The 14,868-nt window shown below is 35.9% G+C and overlaps 1 pseudogene; it reads left to right on the top strand.

Moving 5' to 3' along the window:
• Window positions 1–977: 977 nt before the first annotated feature.
• Window positions 978–14,868, top strand: part of LOC121488686 — a 42,182-nt pseudogene continuing 28,291 nt past the window's right edge.

The raw sequence follows: 14,868 nt of genomic DNA, 5'->3' as shown, positions 1-14,868 counted from the left end.
TCCCCCTGAAATCACTGGGGTTAACATTCTCTTAGAGACATGGTACACAGTGAGTAGTTTCAACAGTCTTGGGAAAATGGTCTGAATAATATGTGAGTTTTGAGAATTTTTGAAAGCTATGCCATACCTAGAGAGATGGTTACAGAGGAGGAAGAGCAAACAGACGTTCTAGTTCTAGGGAGCTTTAGACACTTATAATATGCCCCAAACACTTCTTCTGGAGCTAGTCCTATTCATTGCCCAATTCCAAAGTCAATTCCACAAACTGCATGACTTAAAACCATAGAAATGTAGTCTCTCACAATTCTGGAGGGTAGAAATCCAAAATCAGTGTGTCAGCAGGATTGGTTCCTTCTGAGAGCTCAGAGAATCTATTTTATGCTTCTTTCCCAGCTTCTGGCAGTTATTGGCAATTCCTGGCAATCTTCAATTCGTAGAAGCATCACTCCAATCTCTGCCTCTGTCATCTCATGATTATCTTCCCCCTAGGCTTCTCCATGTCTTCATATGACACTCTCCTTTCTGTGTTTTTCTCCCCTCTTCTTGGAAGGACATTAGTCATGTTAAAGTAGGTTAGCCCTTGGGATCCCTGGGTGGCGCAGCGGTTTGGCGCCTGCCTTTGGCCCAGGGCGCGATCCTGGAGACCCTGGATCGAATCCCACATCAGGCTCCCGGTGCATGGAGCCTGCTTCTCCTTCCACCTGTGTCTCTGCCTCTCTCTCTCTCTCTGTGACTATCATAAATAAATAAAAAACAAATTTAAAAAAATAAATAAATAAATAAATAAAGTAGGTTAGCCCTACTCCAGTATGACCTCAATGACCCTGTAATGATCTGCAATGACCCTATTTCCAAAATAAGATCACATTGTGAAGTACTGAGGATTAAATCTTCAACATATCTCTTTGGAAAACACAATTCAACTTACAACAAGATATAATTCAAAAAATGTCATTAACTCAGACCTTCTAGGCACAATGGCCCTTCAACTAAGTGTGACCATGGGAAATCACCCTTCCAAAAAGAACCAAGTAAAGATAGCAGCTGGAGCAGAGAAATCCATTATTGCTATAGTGTAGACATGAACTCTGTGGATAGATTTGTGGTATAGTTAGGTCCTTCATATTCCTATAGCCTCCATCTTTGGCCAGAAAGATTCACTTGTTACAGTATGCTCATATGCAATTAATGATTCTGTGGTCACATCCATCATCATCTTTTTAAATCAAAGTAGTCCAAACTCCTTTACCTCCTGCATTTGAAATTGAAAAAAGATATAAAAATCTTAAACATAAGGATTCTGGGCACTTTAACTTGGAATCCTCTTTTCAATGATGAGCTACTCTATTGTGGCAGATTGATCACACTAGTGCCAATTTTTTAAAGATTTTATTTATTCATGAGAGACATAGGCAGAGGGAGAAGCCGGCTCCCCACAGTTTGGGACTCAGTCCCAGGACTCCGGGATCATACCCTAAACCAAAGGCAGACGTTCAACCACTAAGCCACCCAGGCATCCCACTAGTGCCAAATTTTTCATGTTTTTCTGCATATTTGCCCTTTTGTATATACTCTGACTCCTAGCTTGTTCAGAGTCACTTGCTTAGGCCAATGGGATATTAGTAAGTTGATCTTTCAAGTAAAGATCTGAAAAGAAATCCTTGCACATTTCTTCCCTTTCTCTCTCCATTTTGTGCCTCTGCCTTTCCCCTGATAACATGCCAACATGCCCAGGTTAAGTTGCTAGAATGTAATATATGTTAAGCAAAGCCCAGTCAGTTGTCTTAAGTGGAAACCTAGACAATAGAGAGAGCCTAGCCAACATCAGCCCACTGACTGTGCCAACACATAGTTAACCAAAGATACAAGAATAAACTGCTAAGCTTTGTTTCAGCAAAAGCAACTTACCTATAAATTTGAAAGAAATAATAAATGTTTATTGATTTAATATACTAAATTTTGTGTATCTTTGATATATAGTATTATAGTGGCAACGGATAATTGATACATGCAACAATCAATGCTCCTCTACCAACCCTGACTTCTGTAACTATGGAATATAGTCAGCATCCATGCCTCAAACAAAACTCATGTCATTTTGATTCAAGTGTTCATATTAAGAAGGTTGCATTTTGGGAGAGGATAGACTCTTTCATATTTCTTAAAAAGATTAAATCTTTCTGTAACCCTAGTGCTTTGCTGAGTCCCTAGAACAAATCAGGTTCTCAGCAAATATTTTTGGATTAGTTACTAAATGATTTTTCCATGGAGCATATCATAAGGAGATCAAAACTGCAAAAGAACAACTGTGGTGTCTTATACATCTTATGTTTCCCAATTTTGTAATTACAGTTATGACTGTGTGGTAATAACTCAATAAATAGTACTTACTGATTTCTTAATTGATTGATGAGACTCAGCCACTATCAATTACCCTTGAGGAATGAACCAAGAAACAAAATTAAACTTCATTAAGAAATATTTCATTTGGCCCATAAGAAGACTTCTATGACTTTCAAGGTTCCTAACCACTAGGAAAGGATATTGTATTGCTTCTCTGGAGAATGGATGACTCTTACGTGACTTGCAGAGACTACTTTTCTCTATGGGATGTGTAATATAATCCATAGTCATTGCACAGGCTGGTTATTCTTCATTATCCTTTCTGTTTTCTTGATCCTATATTTACATGTCAGCTTCAAGCTTTTAAGACAAAAAGGGCATCCCAAATTATATGCTATTTTATTTAATAAAGTATTTTAAGAAAAGTGTCCCAGATATAAGAGAGTAGTAGTTTATAAAATAATACTAAAATTAAAATATTGACAAGAGCCCAAGAGCCATCTATTTCTTAACATTGAGGAGACTTCATACTATGCAAGTGCTGTACTTGGAAATGGACAAGGTATAAGCTCTGATTTCCACACGTGAAGAGAGAAAAACAGGCAAGCAACTAATTATGGCAACATGATGCTATAAGAGATATGTATATGATTCAAAAAAAGAGGGAATGACTAATTCTTCATGGAAAATAGGAAGTGCTTAAGAGTAGTGTCAACACTGGAACTGAAAATAAGCAAAAATTCATCAACTAGAGAAGGAGAAGAACATCTAGGCACAGAAAACAGATTATGCATAGTCAAAATGAGTACTTCGGGTTAATGCTACAGTGGACTAAATAAGGTCAAGTGTCAGATGAGGCTAGAACATAAATTTGGGTTCTAACCAGCAAAATTATGTATGTTCAGCTAAGTATGTGATGGCAAGCCACTGCAGGATTTTTATTCAATTAGGACTCAAAACTCTTTAACCAGGGAATAATGTAAAGAATTAGTTGAGGACACCCTGGTGGCTCAGTTAATTAAGACTCCAACTCTAGTTTTCGGCTCAGGTTGTGATCTCAGGGTCATGAGATCAAGCCCTGTGTGGGCTCTGAACTCAGCAGGAATTCTGCTTGAGATTCTCTCCCTCTCCATTGCCCCTTCTACCATTCACACATGCTCTCTTTCTCTCTAAAATAAATAAATGAAATCGAGAAGAAGAAGAAGAAAGGAAGAAGAAGAAGAAGAAGAAGAAGAAGAAGAAGAAGAAGAAGAAGAAGAAGAAGAAGAAGAAAAGAAGAAGAAGAAGAAGGAGAAGGAGAAGGAGAAGAAGAAGAAGAAGAAGAAAAGAAGAAAAGAAGAAAAGAAGAAGAAGAAGAAGAAGAAGAAGAAGAAGAAGAAGAAGAAGAAGAAGAAAGAAGAAAGAAGAAAGAAGAAGAAAGAGTTAGAGTAAATTTGCACTAAGGAAATATTACTACACATTCACAGTGAAATGCTAAGCAGCCTTGATCTGAAAGCTATGCTCCAAGATCCTAAAAGACATGGCATGCACAATTGGTGAGATGTTCCCTGAGGGAGCCAGCTGTAACATTTTAAGGAACAGTTAAGGTTCCTTATTAGTGTTGGCTTATGGTTAAGTTGTTTTACTGCTAAATAAGGCTGGTCTTTTTCTTCTATTCTCAGTATGGAGCTATCTTAATGAAGTCCAGGAAAAGGGAGAAAATATAGAAACCTGCCCATATTAATAAGCTGTGTGAAGGTTCTTAACAACATTGCAGAACTAATTATTAAAACTCTAGAAGGCTGGGTAACTGACATTTTATAACACTTAAAAAGTAAAGCTTTCCAGGTATCTGTTCCATTAGATAAATAGGTATGAGAATTTCATATTTAATAAAAAAGATAGAAGCACCACATGTTTCATGTTGAAGAAAAAGAAATCATCTAACAAATAAGTGCAATAAGTCAACTAGTCAACAGTAGTCACTGAGAACCTACTATGAAATTCATCACTAAATGTATTGGGGTCTCCTGTGATTTGGTCAGCTCCTGTGGTAGTCTATTAGCAACAGGCACCTAGTTTGTCTCTCCTGTTATTAAGATAGGTAGTATTCATATCTGAACAGACCGAGAAATGTCAACAAAAGCACTTTCTGAATGCACATTTTCCAACTTATATTATACAAGTTTACAAACAAAATCCTTTTCATCTGCCAAAAGTCCTAAAAGTTTTAGGTCTTTACAAGTATTTACTTCAAGCAGTACTCCTCAAATTACTGCTGCGTGTGAAACGTTTATTTTACAAAGCTGTCATTAATCACACAGGGCTGTCAAGAAACACTATTAATAGATAGCAAAGAGGAGAAATTAGTAGTCAGAAGATTTTTATGTCAGAAAATAAAAATTGATAAAACTGGCCCCAAAAGGCAATGAGAAAAATGTAAAAGAGCAGGAAAGGAAGGGGTATAATGAGGGAAGTCAATAAGGTTAAGCATAAGAGCTCACTACTGTTTCTGTCAATATCTAAGAGTTAAAATTAGGAACAAAATGTTATAAATGTTTTCAGTTAAATTTCATCTGGGCATCATAAGACAAAAGGATTATGCATTTCTCATTTTCCAAACATTCCTTTTGAAGTCTCTCTGTCAAGAAGTCTATTTTATCTCATCCCAGTGAACAAGAGATTGAAGGTAATGGTAAGAAAAGAGAAAAACTTTCTGTCCCATGATAAAAGATTTGGCATAAAGACACTGAAAATACTTTCAACAATTATTGAGTGTCACAACAGCTGATAGAGAAGATAGAGCTATTGCATTATCTTAGCTGTTTGCATAACTCTTCTTTAAAAAGATATTTATTTATTTAAGAGAGAGAACATGGTGTTGGGAGGGGGCAGGTTGTGGAGCAGAGGGAGGGAGAGAGAGAAGTGAACTTCACTCTGAGCACAGAGCCTAACGCAGGGGCCAACTCAGGGCTGGTTTCCTGACCCTGAGATCATGACCTGAGCCAAAATCAAGAGTCAAGTGCTTACTTGACTGAGCCTCCCAGGTGCCCCTGTATAACTTTTGCTACACTAAATGCCTAAAAGGACAGTGTGAGTTTTGAGTATCTTATATCTAAAGTCAGTTATCTTCTAATTTTTAGTCTTTGCTTTTATGAGGAGATATCAATCATAATATTTTAGAATGTTTATTCATAAACTTAGGCAATATTTGTTAAACACATATGGTACCAAATTTTGTGTGGTAAACCTATGAAAAAGAAAGAGCAATCCAATTCTCCTGACAAAAAATTTCCAGTCTAGAGGTATATGTATGAAAGAATACAAAGCAATGGAAGCAATGAACTCACATAAACATCAATGCCAAAGATGTTTATTCCATATAATTAGAATATAGAGTATTAGGAAGAAGACTAGAATATCTGTACAAACTTATACAATTTGACTTGTGTATATGATAAGCATCAGTTGCTCCACTTGTAAAATGAGGATATGTGTTTAATATCTTATCTTTGTCAGCCCATTGTTTTTGGAAAGTAAAAGTAAGAAGATTATTTAATACAATGCATCATATTGAAAACATCAAAATCATTTATATTTTACAGAATATTTGTACCGTCTTTTATAAACCCATCAACTTGTATATCTCAAATTGTTCCACATATTCAATTAAAATCACCAGGTAAAGGTCAATATATTTCAAAGGATTCATTCAAAATATACACATTTTAAGTATTCATTTTTTAACAAATAATAAAGTGTAGCTGTGGATAGCATATAATCAGTATTTTAATTTTTTAATGTAATGTTACAAAAGATAACATTTTAACCAATCTTATATGTACTTAGTGGAATATTGTGCTGGCCTTTGAAGATTCACCTTTGAAAAGTTATATTTTAGTGATAAAATAGTTGACTTTTATAAAGGTCACATTAAGTAAAAGTCATGCAGAATCTGCTTCTGTATCAAACAAAACCTCCTCTGGCCTCATTTTCCCCACCTACTATCACCCATTTGCTGCTCCCCTTTCCTACAAAATTCCTCAAAATTTTATAACTTCTCTATTTACTTCATTTCTTTCTGTTCTCTCTCAGATCATATCCAATCAGGCTTCTTTTCCACATTTCTAAGCAGTGCTTCTGTCAGTATTACCATTGATATAATTTAATAGCAGGTTTTATTTTTTAATTTATTTTTTAAAGATTTTTATTTATTTATTCATGAGAGACACAGAAACGGAGAGGCAGAGACATAGGCAGAGGGAGAAGCAGGCTTCATGCAGGGAGCCCGATGTGGGACCCAATCCAGGGACTCCAGGATCATGATCTGAGCCAAAGGCAGACGCGCTCAACCACTGAGCCACCCAGACATCCCTATTAGCAGATTTGAAAAATGAGATTCACTCTCTCTTCACTAATACACTTTCTTCACTTGGACTAACACTACTCTCCTTTGTTTTTACCTTGTAGGTCACTGGTTCTTGGCCTTTTGTGCAAATGCCCACTCTACTCCCTGGCACCCTAACTTTGGAGGGGCCAAGGACTCAGTCATATCTTCTCCTCTTCTTTCATGCACAGTCTCTTGGTAATTTCATCTAGTCTCTTTGGTTTAATACCCTTTATACACAAATGGCTCTAATTTTTATTAATCTCCTACCAAGATTTCTGTTTTGAACTCTAGACTTATATATCCAACTGCTCACTCAACATCTCTGCTAGAATATGGCATAGCCAGATCTAAATTAATGTGTCCAAAACTAAACCACTGGTTCTCACCCCCTTTCCCAAAGTATTCTATTTATAATTTTCCCTATCATACTTGATGGGAATTCTATCCTTTCAGTTGCTCAAGCTAAAATTCTTAATCATCTTCATTAAGATGATTACGACTGATCCAATCAGTCATAAAAAAATTTTATGGCCTTCAAAACATATGTGGAATAAATAACTCACGCCACTATCTGCATTGTTCCCTTTATGGTTAGAGCCATCATCAGCATTTAGCTGGATTACCCCCCAATAACCTTCAAAGTAGTTTTACTGCTTTTAACATTGACTCCTCTGCAGCCTATTCTCAACTGCAGCCAGAGTGATCCTTTAAAGACACAAGTTAGATCTTGTCACTCCTCTGCCTTTCCAGTATCCTCCCATCTTAGTCAAAGAAAAAGCCAAGGTCCTCTAAGTGGTTCATGGGACCTACCATGTCTGATACTTCATTATCTTTCCAAAGGAATTTCTACTACTTTTTATTTATCTACAAAGAAGGCGTGAAGCACTGGCCATATTAAGGCCATTATCCTAGATATTCTTTCTGGCTGCGATATACTTTCAGATATGCTAATTGTCAACTATTCTACTTTCTTTGCTCCATGTCTTTGTTCAACTATCACCTGCTCAAAGAAGCATCCTCAATCATCTTATTTAAAATAGCAACCTGTACTCCCAATCTCCTTCATGCCATTCTGTTTTTTACTACTTAATGCCATCTAACAAATGATAAAATTTATTTATTACATTATTTGTCATTTTCTCTATTTCACAACTAGAATGAAAGTTCCACACAAATGGGAATTTTTGTCAGTCATGTGCATTCATGTGACACTGAACAAAGAACAGAGCATGTACTGAACACCACAGGTGACTATTCATTACACACATGCATGAATGAAATAGAGCTGAAAGAAAAAGAGAAAAAGATAAGTATGTCATTTGAGACCCTCAATCATGGGCATATAGGGCATTATGATAGGGTGACATATGCTCAGATTTATATTATTTAAATTTTTCTGATTTAGTATAACTAATTTGACTATTTTTTCTTATAATTAAACATATAATTATTTGTCAAATGCATCTTGAACTTAATTTGTTCTTCTTTTCCTTTTTAAAGACCATTTTCCCCTCTTTCCTAGGAACATCCTACTAACACATCTACTAATTATATTTATTACTTACCCTGTGTTTCAAAGGATATTGTGCTTTAACTGTCTCTGGATTCTTTTCTATTTCCTCATTCTAATGTACCTCTTTCCTTTACTTCTACTCTGTTAAAATACTTGTTTTTCTGAATTTTGCTAAGTGAATTCAAACTATAACCAATTAACTATATAAGATAGTATTTTTTATGTGCTAACTACATTAGTATTGTGTTACTATTATTTTTTTCACATGAATTTATGATACAAACTAGTAAAGAGACAATGTCCTCAGCAAGTCTTTTGGCCTATTCTCTTCTATTACTCTATTTTTTTCCCTTTGACTCAATAGCACACTGTCTCAATTTCTATCATCATTTTATAAAGGTCTTTTTATCAAGTAGAGAGTTTATTACTTTCCTGTTCTTTAAGAGTGTCTTTTCTAAAGTTGGCTTTTTGTATTTCTATTTTATTTTATTTTATTTTTTAAAGATTGTAAAGAGAGAGAGTATGTGAATGGGGAGAGGGCAGAGAGAGGGAGAGAGAGAATCTTAGGCACAGAGCCTGACACAGGACTTGATCTAATGACCCTGAGATCATGACCTAAGCTGAAATCAAAAGTCAGACACTCAACCAACTGAGCCAGCCAGGCACCCCTGTATTTATTTCCATTTTAAAATCAGCTTGTTAATAACACATACACAAATACACATGAATGTATATACATGCCATCACCTGTAATACACATATACTAATATGTGCATTTATATACATATATATTTGTATAAAGGTATACATATATATATATATACATGGATTTGCTTTGCTAATATTTTTGCATTTATAATGATGAGAGAGATTAGTCTGTAATTATCCTTTCTTGAAATGTTCTTAAAGAAATTTTTTAAAGATTATTCTTGCTAACTTGAAGATGAATCAGATTATGTACTCTCCTTTTCTACTTCAAGATCAGCCTTGGGTTCCCTGGGTGGCACAGCGGTTTGGTGCCTGCCTTTGGCCCAGGGCGCGATCCTGGAGACCAGGGATCGAATCCCATGTCAGGCTCCCGGTGCATGGAGCCTGCTTCTGCCTCTGCCTGTGTCTCTGCCTCTCTCTCTCTCTCTCTCTCTCTCTTTCTCTCTCTCTCTATCATAAATAAAAAAAAAAAAGTAAAAAAAAAAGATCAGCCTTACTTCTAGGGTATTCACACTAGCCTTTCCCCTATATGGTGGGTTCTGCAAGTGTCATAAATTCATTGGCTTCTTTGGGAATCAGCAATGTACTGTACAAGGGAACAGTATATATAAATTCTAAATTTGTTTCTTTCAATTTCCATCTTCTGGATTTTGGTCTAATAATTTTGCAATTCCTTGTTAGCTCTCAATGTTTGTTAAATTTTACTCAGTTTTTCCAGTTGTTTTAAGCAGGAAAGTAAGTCAGAAATGGCTATTCACCATTGTTAGAAGTATAAGTCCCTATCAGATAAAGGGCAAATATCCAAGATCTATAAAGAACCAAACTCAGCACCCAAAAAAACAAAAAATCCAGCCAAGAAATGGGCAGAAAACATGAACAGAAATTTCTCCAAAGAAGATCTACACAAGCACATGCAAAAATATTCCACATCACTTGCTATCAGGAAGTACAAATCAAAACCACAATGAGATACCACTTTACACTGAGAATGGCTAAAATTAACAAGACAGGAAACAATAAACTTTGGCAAGGATGTGGAAAAAGAGGAACCCTCTTGCACTATTGGTGGGAATGCAAGCTGGTGCAGCCACTCTGGAAAACAATGTGGAGGTTCCTCAAGAAGTTAAAAATAGAGCTACCCTATGACCCAGCAATTGCACTACTGGGGATTTACCCCAAAGATACGGATGTAGTGAAACAACAGGACACCTGAATCCCGACGTTCATAGCAGCCAATGTCCACAATAACCAAACTGGAAGGAGCCTTGATGTCTTTCAAAACATGAATGGAAAAAGCAGATGTGGTGTGTATATATACAATGGAATATTAGTCATCAGAAAGGATGAATACCTACCATTTACATTGACCTAGATGGAACTGAAGGGTATTATGTTAAGTGAAATAAATCAATCAGAGAAAGATAATTATCACATGGTTTCACTCATATGTGGAAATACGTAATAGTGGAAAAGACCATAAGGGAAAGGGGAGGAACTGAGGAAAAATTAGAGAGGAAGACAAACCATGAGACTCCTAACTCTGGAAAACAAACAAAGGGTTGCAGAAAAGGGGGGGGGTACCTGGGTGACAGGCATTAAGGAGGGTACATAACATGATGAGTCCTGGGTGTTACATGTTAGCAAATGGAATTTAAATTCTAAAAAAAGGAAGTTTAAGTCCTTCTAAGGGTTCACTCCTGACCCTCGTAAAAGAGTAGGGTAGGCTTCTCCAAGTGAAAAGACAAGTCAGAGATTTACCTTTGCCCTCTTTCTTAAAAAGTACACCTAAGGATAATTTTATGAGCTCCATAGCCTTTCTTGCCCCTTCAAGCCCTTATAACAAAAGAAGGACAAGTCCCCATTCATAGAGCTTAGTATTCCTGTTGGGAGAAGATGAGATCATTCCTATTGTCTAGATCTTCTTACTGGCCCCCAGATGTTTCTGGGAATTTCATTTTTCTCTTTCTGTCTTCACCTTTTATATAATCAAAGAAGGCAGTCATTGGTAGCTCTAGAATTAAATCATCCTACCTTATCAACTCTAGCACATGAAAGGATTTTTCTCCTTTCCCAGGATTTGTTTATTAACCTCAAAATAGAACATTACAAACCAAATCTTGACTATTTCTAAAGAAAGGGAGAAAAAAATGATATCCTACCCACAAAACCAATAGGAAATGAAATAAATGTGATTTTCCCAATGAATGTTAATGGGCAACAATAGGGCCATCTGCCCATTGTAACTATCTGTATACCCAGGCCTACAATGTTCAGCCTTAGGGATGCAAGCTGAATAAAAATTCATTAGCACACTCCTCCATTACTAGCTTTAGGGATTGAATAGACATGTACAAAATAATTGTCTCAGTGATGCTGCTATAACAAAGGTGTTAAAAATATGCTATTTCCTTAGGGGTAGAAGTGCTCAATTAAGTTAGGCTTGTGGAGGTCAAAAAACTATCTTCCAGAAATAGGTAAAAAATGAGATCTTATTAAGAATAAGTAAACTTTGCTAAGGTAGGCAAAGAAATAGCATGGTTAAAATAAAAGATCATCTCCTGCTAGTGAGGAAATGGGGGATTAAGTGGAGTAGTAAAGGTTTAATTTGCAATAAAAAATCTAGAGAAAAAGAAAGCAGCAAAAAAAAAAAAAAAAACTACTAAGCAGTATTTATTCAGTGCCCAGTTGAGGTTGGGAACTAAATTGGTCATGGTACACAAATTTGTCATTTGTCAAGTCACACAACCTTCATAGTTGTGTGATTTTGTTTTCCTTAGGAATGCTTTAGCAGCATCTATTTAGGATTGGTAGCAACAAACGGATGTACAGCAAGGTAAAATTTCCTCACAGAACAGGGGCCATAATCCTAGGACAAAAATTAGGGGAAGATTTCTGGACTGAAAGAAAAGGAGATTTTGTGAATTGGGTGGGAATTAGGAGATGCAGAAGGCAAGAGAGATGATTATTCAAGTAGAGTCTGTTAGTTGGAAAACTCATCCCTCAGGCACAATGGGAAGACCTTGGGAAAAGAGATGTTTTTGTGTAAATTCATAGTGCTGAGTCTGAGCTTTTAGTGCACCAATTTCAAGGGTCTCTGTGCTGAAGGCTCATGGACCAGAACCAAAGATTATATTGTTCTCTACCTTTTACTCAGAAAAATTTCTAATAGCCTTGTTTTTATGACTAGAAATTTCTATGCCAGTTAACACAGCCTATGAAAAGATAGGGGTTGTGCGAGACTGCCTGATTGCCTATACCTTCTGACAAATATCAGCAACTTATTCTACATCACAACTCACAATTAAAATATGCAAATATATTCATTTCAATACTTAAAGTACTCATTCTTACACATTCCAGCCATATAGAAATTATCAACTCCTCCAGCATGTTCTCTCCTGTGATAATTCTATCCTCTCAAGGATGTGTGCCTCATCTAAGTGGTCAGTTCTGGTTGTTATGTGTTCAGAGTGAAAACACTGGAATTTTTGTTTTGTAATTCTCTAGAAATTTCCTCCTAATGATGACAAACATCATTATATATATATATATATATATATATATATATATATATATAAACACAGGTAGTCCAATCACACTGCCATCATCCTTATCATGGCAGTAAACTTCACTGAAACTTTTAGACTATGAATGATTTCTTTTTTAAATAATTGTTATAGCAGTTTTAAGGTTCACAGCGAAACAGAGCAAAAAGTGCAGAGAATTCCTATATATCCCTGGTGCCCCCAAAACACGACTTCCTTATACTATTAATACAGCCCCCACCAGAGTGGTGCATCTGTTACAACTGATAACATACACTGACACACCATTATCACCCAGAATTCACATGTTTTACATTAGAGTTCGTTCACTCTTGGTGCTGTGCCTTCTATGAGTTTGTACAGATCTGTAGTGACATGTATCATCACTGTAGTATCGTACACAATGGTTTCACGGCCCTAAAAATCCTTTGTTTTTGGACTATTCATCCCTTACTCCCCACATAATTCCTTGAAATCACTGATCTTTTTCTATCTCCATATTTACCTTCTCTAAAATGTCATATAGTTGGAATCATACAATCGCTAGCCTTTTCGAGTTAGTTTCTTTCACATAGTAATATTCATTTAACTTTTCTCCATAAATTTTCAGAACTTGTTAGATTATTTCTTTTTAGAGATGACTAATATTCCATTGTCTGCATATAACACAGTTTATCTATTCATCTACTGAAGAACATCTTGTTTGCCTACAAGTTTTGGCAGTTATGAATAAAGCTTCAAAAACATCCTTGTGCATGTTTTTTTTGTGGACATAAGTTTTCAAGTCTTTTGAATAAATACCAAGGAGCAATCATATGGTAAGAATATCTTTAGTTTTATTTTTTTAATAAACTGTCAAACTTTCTTGCAAAGTAGCTGTACCATTTTGCATTCCCACCAACAGTGAACATTGTTGCCCAACATTCTCAACAGTATTTGGTATTAACAGTGTATTTGATTTTGGCCATTCCAGTAGATGTGCAGTGATATCACATTGTTGTCTTAATTTGCAAATTTCTAGTGACATACAATGTGAAACATCTTTTCATAAACTTACTTGCCATATGTGTATCATCTTTGGTGAAGGTATCTGTTCAAAATTTTGCCCATTTTTTAGTCAGATCGCTCATTTTCTTATTGTTGGATTTTATGAGTACTTTGCATATTTTGGATAACAGTCCTTTGTCAGATGTGTCTTCTTCAAATATTTTCTCCCATCAGTGGTTTATCTTATTCTTTTAACATTACCTTTTGCAGGGCAGAAAATTTTAATTTTAATGAAGTCCAATTTACCATTTTTTAATAGATCATGTCTTTGTGGTTCTAATTGTTTTGTTATCTCTTAAGAAACTTATGACCTACAGAGTGAGATGCCTATTTTATTATTATCTTCTTGTCTTTATTCTCATTTTTTTTCCTCTGTGTTCTGAGAATTTGTGTGTTTTGTCTTTTCATTAATTCCTTTTTTTTCTGAATCACATCTTCTATTCATCTGCCTCACTCTATACAACTATACCTATGTTTTCATTGAGAAGTTTCATGGAAAATAATTTTTTAAATGATCTTGAAAACAAAGTTGAAGCATTTTGTGAATATACCTTAAATTATATATTTAAAAGGGATAAATGTCTTGAATCTCTAGCAGGAGCCCTTCTACTGATTATGAAGGCTTTTTTCATGCCTATTTTCACTTCGCTTTGTTTATTCATCCTTTTTTAGAAGTCTCCATGCTGGGGATCCCTGGCTGGCTCAGTGATTTAGCGCCTGCCTTTGGCCCAGGGTGTGATCCTGGAGTGTCAGGATTGAGTCCCGTGTCAGGCTCCTGGCTTGGAGCCTGCTTCTCCCTCTGCCTGTGTCTCTGCCTCTCTCCCTCTCTCTCTCTCTCTCTCTCTCATGAATAAATATATAAATAAATCTTTTAAAAAAGAGAGAGAGAAGTCTCCATGCTGATCCAGAGCTGTCTTACAGTCAGGCAAGAAATAAATTACTTAAAACCAAGATAAGCATTGCTTTATTCAAAATCTGAATTTTTCCTAAAGGACACATCAGGTCTTAATTTAAGGGGGGGAAAAAGAAAAAGAAAAATCTGACAGTATATCATTTAAAAGAGTAGAAAGGAAAATGAAACATTAATCATTGGCAGAGCCATGATCATGAGTTATTACATCGCTACATAAATATAGCCAGTCCCCTTAGAGAAGAATCCATCGTTATGACTGGTCTATCTTCTTTAGAAGTAGCTCACTCTTAATGTGCCTGCCACAATGCCCTTGTTCACAGAGGTATGTGATAGTGAAATGGAAATCTTTGATTAGCTCCTGAACTCCCTGTGGGCTTCCATCTCTTAGGAAAACACAATTTTTAGTTCTCAGACAAAAGAGTTGTCTACA

This window comes from Vulpes lagopus, chromosome 4, assembly GCF_018345385.1.
Source record: "Vulpes lagopus strain Blue_001 chromosome 4, ASM1834538v1, whole genome shotgun sequence".
Lineage (NCBI taxonomy): Eukaryota > Metazoa > Chordata > Mammalia > Carnivora > Canidae > Vulpes > Vulpes lagopus.
The sequence above is the reverse complement of the archived record's forward strand: the minus strand, read 5'-3'. Positions and strand labels throughout refer to the sequence as shown.